Below are 10,286 nucleotides of genomic sequence, written 5' to 3' on the forward strand. Positions count from 1 at the left end.
TCGCTATTTTACGTTTTTGACGAAGCGGAAGTTGTAGGTCAGGTATAAAGTTCTTCCTTTCCTTAATTGTGACGTTCGACGAGGCAAGGATATAAGGGGATCTATACACCCTTCTACAGGTTTGTTGCATGACTCCTTTTCAGTTCCTAAGACAGCTGACTTGCGTAAGATAACACTAAATATTTCCCCAAAAATAACGACTTTGCTGGTGTGTTGGGATCAATTTCAGTTTTCAGCGAAATCTCTGCCTAGTAACCTCGCAGAAAGCCCTAAGATATTCTGGTAATACATTAAGCACACTAGTGGAAAGAAGCAGTCAATAACCTTCACTGAGTGATAACGATGGTGAAGTCACTGGTGACAGTGCCACAAAAGCAGAGTTATTGTTCATAGTTTTCCGAAACGTCTTGACCAAATAAGAAGAAATAAATATTCCTGAATTCCTATCAAGAATAACTTCAAAGTGAGACACATAGAAGCAGATTCCTATCAGAATATGCTGTCACAAAAGTTCCATATTTAGCAATTACATACATCAGCTCGCTCACAGAAAGATCCGCACCTAAAGACTGGAAAATTTTTCTTGTCACACCAATACCCAAAAGGGGAAATACGAGTAATACGCTGAATTACTGGCTCATATCACTAACGTCGATTTACAGTAGGGTTTTGGAACATATGCTGTGTCTGAACATTATGAATTACCTCGAAGAAAACGATTTATTGACACATTATCAGCAAGGGCTTATAAAATATCATTCGTGTGGAACATAACTAGGTCTTTATACTTGTGAAGTCATGAGTGCTATCGACAGGGGATGTCAAAATGATTCCATATTTTTAGATTTACAGAAGCCTTTCGACACATTTCCTCAAAAGCGTCTCCTAGCTAAACTGCGTGCTTATTGAATATTGCCTCAGTTGCACGACTGGATTCGTGATTTACTGTCAGAAACACATCGAGTAAAACAGATGTAATATTCGGCGTTCCCCAAGGAATTGTTACAGGTCCTCTATCGTTCCTGGTCTATATTAGTGGCAATTGACCCTGAACAAAGAAAAGTATGAAGTTATTCACACGAGCACTAAAAGAAATCCACAAAATTTCGATTACGCGATAAGTGTCACGAACCTGAAGGCTGTAAATTCAATTAAGTACTTAGGGACTACAATTACAAATGACCTACACTGGACCGATCACGTAGATATTGTTGTGCGTAGAGCAAACGAAAGACTGCGAATCATTGGCAGAACACTTAAAAGGTGGAACACGTCTGCTAAAGAGGCTGCTTACACCACTCTTGTCCATCCTATTTTGGAGTACTGCTGTGCGGTATGGGATCCGTATCAGGTGGGACTGACGGATGACACCGAAAAAGTTTAAAGAAGCGCAGCTCATTTTTTATTACCGCGAAGTAGTGGAGATAGTGCCACGGACATGATAAGTGAATTGGATTGACAACCATTGAAACAAAAGCGATTTTCATTGCGATGGGATCCTATCATTAAATTCAACTACCAGTTTCCTTCCTCCGATTGCGAAAACATTCTGTTGGCACCCACCTAAATAGGGAGAAATGATCATCACGATATAATAAGAGATCTCGCACAGAAAAATTTAAGTACTCAATGTTCCCGCGCCTCGTTTAAGAGCGGAACGGTAGAGACACAGCTTGGTGGTGGTTCATTGAACCCTCCGCCAGGCGCTTTATTGTGAGTAATGTCGTAGACGTAGACGTACATGGTTTCCTATCTCATGAATTACCCATGTAGGGAAGAACCCTTCACTTGCATTTCCACGATTATTCTCCCAACGGCATAATGAGAAATTCTCTCACAGGGTGTCTGGTAACACCGTAGCTGGGGGAGTTTAATGAGTTGAGATCCGTGGCTTATCCTACTACGAGAGACGTATGTGACAACGTCTATTGGCAGATTTTGGAAATCATTCGTGGCAACATGAGCTTATACGAAAGTGGAAGTCGGACCTGTCGGTGTCCAAGTGATAAAGGCGGCTATTTTGGATCAATAAATATCAGGACAATCCTATTGTGTGGGCATGGTTGAGTGGAGATGGACACAGTAGCCATATGTCGCCAGCTGTAAAACTTTCTGTAGCTCAGGGAGTTTTACAGGCGAAGTGACAGAAGTTTCAGCGTAAATTCGTCATCACTTCACTTTTCTTCTTTGAAATCATTGATCTATAGTGGTAGTCACCGATATTTTACTGTCGCTTTGTGAAATAGAAACCCTATCTGATAGTGAACTGATATTGTTGCAAGACACAGTTCAGTTGATGCCTGAATTCAACAGGCCCAAAAGTGGCCATTCAGAGTATTCAATGTGCCTTTACAATTAATCAGAGCAGAATCCAACAAGTTATTGGGCAATAGAGGAGTCTGTACCTATTCAGGAGAAAACACGGAACCCGACCAGGTATTTTAACAATGACAATGGGATCAGTAATGTTTCAGTGGACTTAAGAAAACTTATTCTCTCCCAGTGATTCAAGGATTTCGGGCTTTAATTACCTATTATGGTCAGCCACAGATGTGGCCAAATCATTTACTCGAGTGGTCCACAAATTGAGCAAATACTTCTCAGAATACTTTTCCCAGTCTAAAAGCTTTATGCACACAGGCAGTCAACAAAACTTCATCCATGGGTCTGATAATATAGAAAGCTGCAGAGAATGTACGCTGAAATTTTATAATATTGAGAGCCTGATAGGTATTTACCCAATTTGTTGTATACAAATAGCATCAGACATTTGATATAAGAAGCCAACCAACGAGAAGTAAGTGTAACAGGAAAGACTAAAGATAGAGAGTACCTCGAAGAATACTTTGTAGATAAACCAGAAACTCATCAATGTAAGATGATGCAGCATAATCAAAAATAATTAATGTCTATGATCTCAGGCAAAGTCTGTAAATTATGTTACACGTACTAGATATAAAATTAGCAGATTATCAGTAGAAAAGGAGCTGAAAAAAAATTAGAAAATAAAATATTGTTGTTGAATAAGAGACAAGACATGGAATGGGAAAAATATTTCTGCATAAAAAGACTAATACAAAAAGAGGAGATAGCTGGCTAAAATGCGACAGAGAAACATAAGCATGAGGAAATAAACTATCAAGAGCAGGAAATGAAACATATTAAGACAATACTCGATAATGGAGTGAAAAGTTTGTTGAGAGTGAGTTAAGAAAACCAGCCTGGAGAGCAGATCGTGCGTAACATGGTAGTAATGTGAGTAACAATGTACAGGGCGAAAGAGAGCCAAAGCTTCCTTTTTTCTTCGGCATCAGACGTCTGTGGTGACTAGTAAGAGGTCCTACATAAATATAGGCTTTGGAAGACTAAAAGCAAGAACAGCTTTAAACAAAAATAGTTTACAGTTATAAATACACGGATTTAAGAGAATCACAAAACCAAAAATTTTTTATATAGAACAGTGAAACGTCGGGAATAGATTTGCCGGGGTAACATATTTAACTGATTAACATTGCAGGATCGCAAGTTAATGTAAGTGCGAGATAAGCCACTGGACACGTGAAATGCTGGAGCACTGCCAAAAGGTCGAATGCAGGCATGCAAACATGTATGGATTGTGTTGCTCAAGTATCAGATATCAGTATTTAAAATGGAGTTGGATGCCTGATGCAGCTGGTTGGTCAGTACAGGGACGGTTAATGCTGTTGGTGAATGGTGCTGGAGTTACTATATGATGATGTCCCATATCTGCTCGACTGGAAACAGACCTGATGATGGAGAATGCCAAGAGCCTTGTCAACACTCTATAGAGCATGTTGGGTTACAAGAGCGGTAAGTGAGCGAGCGTTATCCTGTTGAAAATCTACCCCTGGAATCCTGTTCGTTAATGGCAGCAGAACGGGTCGAATCACCAGGTTGAAACAGACAAGGTGTGTGGGATAACCATGAGAATGTTCCTGCTGTCATACGAAATCGCACCACAGACCATAACTCCAGGTGTAGGTCCAGTGTGTTAACACACAGAAAGGCTGGTTGTAGGCCCCCAACTGGCCTAATCAAAACATGGCCATTACTGGCACCGAGGCTGGTGGTTTGGGATCAGTGAAACGCATGCTACAGGGCATCTGGTTCGGAGCTGTCTTTAAAGTAACCGATTTGTAAGAGTTCATTGTGTTACTTGGTGATAACTGCTGCTCAGACTGCTGCTGGAGATGTATTACAATGCGCCAGAGTAATACGCAGAACAGGATGGTCTTCCCTCTCAGTAGTGTCACGTGGCCGTCTGCAACCCAGTCTTCTTGCGACCGGATATTCTTCTAATCACCGCCGCCATCAGGCATGTATAGTGGGTACATTACTGTGAAATATTTCTACATCACGGAAGGAACAACCAGAATCTCGTAGCCCTAGTACAGACTTCGCTTAGTCTCTATGAGATATTATTAACAGCGTCTTTGTCGTCTCAAAGGCATTTTTGTCCTACATCAACTCACTGCGTACAAACTCAAAGGTAACTAACGCTCAAGCCCGTTACAGCGTGTTTTTAAAGCAAGCCTGATTGGCTTCCTTGTAGTGGTGCTACTCTTGAGCAACTGCATTGAAATTTGAGTCATCATCAACATCATCATCATTTATTGATTATGCCTTTCAGCGTTCAGTCTGGAGCCTAGCCCCTTTATAAAATTCCTCCATGATCCCCTATTCAGTGCTAACGTTGGTGCCTCTTCTGATGTTAAACCTATTACTTCAAAATCATTCTTAACCGAATCCAGGTACCTTCTCCTTGGTCTACCCCGACTCCTCCTACCCTCTACTGCTGAACCCATGAGTCTCTTGGGTAACCTTGCTTCTCCCACGCATATAACATAACCCCACCATCTAAGCCTGTTCGCCCTGACTGCTACATCTATAGAGTTCATTTCCAGTTTTTCTTTGATTTCCTCATTGTGGACACCCTCCTGCCATTGTTCCCATCTACTAGTACCTGCAATCATCCTAGCTACTTTCATATCCGTAACCTCAACCTTGTTGATAATGTAACCTGAATCCACCCAGCTTTCGCTCCCATACAGCAAGGTTGGTCGCAAAATTGAGCGGTGCACAGATAACTTAGTCTTGGTACTGACTTCCTTCTTACAGAAGAGAGTAGATCGTAGCTGAGCGCTCACTGCATTAGCTTTGCTACACCTCGCTTCCAGTTCTTTCACTATGTTGCCATCCTGTGAGGATATGCATCCTAAGTACTTGAAACCGTCCACCTGTTCTAACTTCGTTCCTCCTATTTGGCACTCAATCCGTTTATATTTCTTTCCCACTGACATTACTTTCGTTTTGGAGATGCTAATCTTCATACCATAGTATTTACATTTCTGATCTAGCTCTGAAATATTACTCTGCAAACTTTCAATTGAATCTTCCATCACAACTAAGTCATCCGCATATGCAAGACTGCTTATTTTGTGTTCACATATCTTAATCTCACCCAGCCAGTCTATTGTTTTCAACATATGATCCATAAATAATATGAACAACAGTGGAGACAGGCTGCAGCCTTGTCTTACCCCTGAAACTACTCTGAACCATGAACTCAATTTACCGTCAACTCTAACTGCTGCCTGACTATCCATGTAAAGACCTATAATTGCTTGCAAAAGTTTGCCTCCTATTCCATAATCTCGTAGAACAGACAATAACTTCCTCCTAGGAACCCGGTCATATGCCTTTTCTAGATCTATAAAGCATAGATACAATTCCCTGTTCCACTCATAACACTTCTCCATTATTTGCCACAAGCTAAAGATCTGGTCCTGACAACCTCTAAGAGGCCGAAACCCACACAGATTTTCATCCAGTTGGTCCTCAACTAATACTCGCACTTTCCTTTCAACAATACCTGAGAAGATTTTAGCCACAACGCTGATTAAAGAGATACCTCTGTAGTTGTTACAATCTTTTCTGTTTCCATGTTTAAAGATAGGTGTGATTACTGCTTTTGTCCAGTCTGATGGAACCTGTCCCGACTCCCAGGCCATTTCAATTATCCTGTGCAGCCATTTAAGACCTTACATTCCACCCCAGCTGCTTTATTGCACTGCAATCTATTGACCATTTTCTCCACTCCCTCAAATGTGATGCTATTTCCATCATCATTCCTATCCCGTTCTACCTCGAAATCTGAAACATTACTGATCGTATTTTCACCTACATTGAGCAACTCTTCAAAATATTCCCTCCATCTGCCCAAGGCATCCACAGGATTCACCAGCAGTTTTCCTGACCTGTCCAAAATACTTGTCATTTCCTTCTTACCTCCCTTTCGAAGACTGCTAATTACACTCCAGAATGGTTTTCCAGCAGCTTGACCCATAGTCTCCACCCTGTTTCCAAAGTCTTCCCAAGATTACTTCTTGGATGCTGCAATTATCTGTTTGGCTTTGTTTCTTTCTTTGAAATTTGAAAATACATAATATTCCAGATTTAGAAACACTCCTACCAACTTTCGTTTATGTCGCACTGCTTCTTCTTGGTGCTGTACTATCTCGAAAGTAAAAGACGTTGTTAACAATGTTACCAAAATCTCAAAAAGTTCTTGAACGACATACTTCACATTTCTATACGTTACTCTAATAAACGTTGGGACAGTGTCTGCTTTTATATACCAATGGCTTAGGAGTGCGCCATTGACTAGTGGTCAAAATTTTCTGTGTCCCAGGTTCTAGCACAGGCACTGCTTAACCTCTGAACAAAAATTAACAGCAGTGTCAGCAAAGACGACCAGCATAAGAAGTCGCCAATTTCCTGACAAAGGCCTTGTCAAATAGGGTGGAGGAACGACAGAGCTTCATGGCACTCCTTTCCCTTGGGGTGGGAAACTGTCCTTAAAAGGGTGAAGAGTCAGTAATGATCAATGACGCGAGGATGCAGGAGGCAATGGAATCGAATAAATTAAAACCACATAACGTGTATCCATAGGACATACGTCGTTAACAGGGAAACTGTCTTGATACAATCTGCATTGAGAAAAGATTCCGGACAAGTTACCCTTTTGGATCTCTGGGAGTGGACTACCAAGTTCGAAGTGACAACGGAAAAGAGACGGAATAATTTACGAAGGGCTAACCTTCTACGACTTGGAGCTTTGAATTCAGAAGTTTGATCGTAATTAGAAAGCTAGGGAGTCTTAAAACGGAAGTGCAAAGGCCCCAGTCGAGATACGGTGGGGGGGGGGGGGGGGTCATTGGAGTGAAACAGAAGAAGGCTAAGGATTTGTCATAAGACACATTGGGGTAAATCAACAGCAGCAGAAAATGCTGTAATGGGAGTAGGATTCATTATGTATAAGAAGTAGGAGAGAGAGTGGGCTACTGTGAATAGCTCTATGGCAGAGTTTTTCTCACCAGATTCGAAATCAAACGAACGCCAACAACGATAGTTCAGGTAAACATGGTAACGACACAAGCAAAATGAGAAAAGAGAGGAAGTATGCAACTGAAATGCAGTTGCAGGGGAAAGAAAATAAGAAAGAGTCATGGGGTATATGGGCTTGGCATAGGGATGAGAGGGGTGAAAGTCTAATTGATTTCTGCATTGAAATTGAGATGGTAATAACAAATACTCTGTTCAGCAAACATGTGAGGAAAAAATAAGCTTGGAAAAGACCCAGAGACACTGGAAGATTCCAGCTGGATTACATCATAGTGAGACAGAGATTCCGAAATCAGATAATGGGATGTAAGGTGTACCCAGATGTAAACATAGATTTAGTAATTATGAAGAGTAGAGTGAGGTTTAAGAGAGTCGACCAGAAGAATCAGTGTAAAAGGATAGCATACTGCAGTACTGAGAAATGAAACTTAAAGTTTACCAACGATATGGTTATTGCGGTAAGGACATCGACAAGGCAAGCTGTGAATGATGTCATCAATCTCATGTGGAGGCAATAACACCATTTCTCCCGCAGAGCTACTCGCAAGTCTTATGGAATTGTTGGTGGATGCTTATGTGATGCAACCCATCTCACTACTACATATATTTCGTATGCATACTATAAACAATTTACAATAAATCCACACATTATAGAATAATTTGTCCTCTATGAAATTTACAATAATGCAATTCTAATTTATAAAATAAAATTCATGGAAACCTATATACAATATAATAAAATTTTATACAGTCTTTGTTTCACATGTCATTCTTCCAGAAGTCCACATCTGCCCTCACTACTTCGGTGCATGTCATCAGGTCTTGGGCCGTGCACGCTCTTGGGTGGTTTACTAACGGACATCGTCTGGATGCTCCCACATGGACACAAAGCACTTTCACTAATTCCCCACTTGTGCAGATTTCTGTTACATCTGTCTATTCCTGAACGTAGCCTGTTCACGGTTTTCCATCTCTCCCACTCAAGTTCCGCACCTGATGGCAGCACTTCCTCAGAATCGTGTGCATGTTCTTGTTGTTCCTGCCACAGTCTTTTTCTAGAAGTTTTTGGTGAACCTGTGAGTGGTTGGGTTGAGTGGAGAAAACTACTTCTTGACGTAAGGCATTTAGGTAACATTTGGTACCCATGGAGCGGATGACGTTGATTTTGAACCTGTTTTGTTCGTTCAATTCTGCTCTGTATTGAACGTCGGACATTTGGCAGAGCAATTCCTGACAAGGATTGTAGGTGTTCTACTCTTGTTGGCTTAAGACATCCAGTAATATGTCTACACATCAGGTTCAGGACAGTGTCCTGCTTGTTTGTGTGGCATCATTGCTCCCAAGCAGGACTTGCAAACTCAGCAGCAGAGTAACAGTGTAATGTCTCTTGCAGCGGTCTCTCCACGATATTTTCAGAAATTTTATAAATTATATAACTCAGTACATATCTCGAAATATCTCTTCTTATCTTACCGATTATCAATGCAAAGTAGTTTCAACCCCCATTATTCCTTGGAGCGTCCATTTACTCCATGGAATAGCTTCTCTGCTATCTATGTTTTCTCTTATGAAAAGAATAGGGACTTCTTGCCGATTAGTCGTAAAAGAAGGATCTATATGTATGTATTGTTGAGCGAGTCGCCATCTTGATGAGATTCTGTATGGGAAGGAGTTTAATACATGAACTAAACTAAGTGTGTTTGAGTATTATTTAACGGATTATTATTATTGACAGTGTCTACTACGCCGTGTTGCACGGGATCAGTGGGGAACATCTGATTTACACTGGACGAACCTGCCGTTTTGAATGCTCAAGATATCCAGTTACTTCAAATAAATAGGCTAACACGGTCTTACCAGCAGATCTCCGGTCTTCCCCCTGTGATCACCGAAAAATAATAATTATTACAAATGTTTCCAGGAGATCGACTGACAATTTTCGTCGCACCGAGACTTCGAAATTGCTTCACTGCCTTATGGAATTTAAGCTTAATTTAATCAGGACAGAACAGTATTGAACTATGTGAATGTGATAAGCCTGCTTTGTCAATGAAAATTCCCTTAATATACGCATGTTTTTACTATCCTGATCAGTGAAGCTAAATCAGGCCGGTGTGAGAGAGGTTCTTTAAATTTAAGAAATATTAAAACAGAGTGCCATTGCGGTGGTGCGTAAAACTTTTGGATTAGCTCGACATTTTGATGTTGTCAGCTTGCCAAGTAGCTTATTCCGTGATTGGATTTCTGCCTTGCTCTTCTCAATATACCTCTTGAATAACAGTGTCCTATTAAGAGTAACTCCCAAGTACACAGGGAGAGGACAGTGTTTTAATCTTGTGTCATTCCACCAAACATTCAGTTCTTGCTTCGTCTCTCTGTTGTTAAGATAGAATAGGCAAGTTTGGGTCCTACTTGGATTGGGTTTCAACTGGTTTTCTTTGTAATAGTTGGTAAGATTTTCCAGGTTCTCAGCTAGTATTTCCTCAATATCCTTGTAGTTTTATGCCTGAGCTGCTATTGCCCTATCATCAGCATAAATAAAAGATCTTGACCAGGGACTAATAGGCTGGTCATTTGTATAAATATTGAATAACCTGGTGGCAAGAACACTGCCCTGGGGAAGCCAATCTTTTTGTAGTCACCATCTGCTCTTGTTACCTTGGAACTCAACAAAATACCTTCCATTAAATAGAACTGATTTGAGTACAGAAGTGAATTGAGGGCTTTTTGTTGTTTCTTGCACTTTTGCAATGAGATTTCTGAGACTGATGGTATCATATGCTTCCATAAAATCTATAAACACCATTCCTGTAGTTCGTCTTTTCTCAAGCCCATCTCCAGTATAGTGGGTTAGGCTGAGA

General features: G+C 40.8%; 1 protein-coding gene across 2 annotated transcripts in view; it reads left to right on the forward strand.

Annotated features, from left to right (window-relative positions):
* Positions 1–10,286, forward strand: part of LOC126442770 (ankyrin-3-like) — a 115,173-nt gene that overhangs the window by 102,371 nt on the left and 2,516 nt on the right. The gene's annotated exons all lie outside the window — the stretch shown is intronic.

Source organism: Schistocerca serialis, unplaced genomic scaffold, assembly GCF_023864345.2.
Source record: "Schistocerca serialis cubense isolate TAMUIC-IGC-003099 unplaced genomic scaffold, iqSchSeri2.2 HiC_scaffold_1406, whole genome shotgun sequence".
Lineage (NCBI taxonomy): Eukaryota > Metazoa > Arthropoda > Insecta > Orthoptera > Acrididae > Schistocerca > Schistocerca serialis.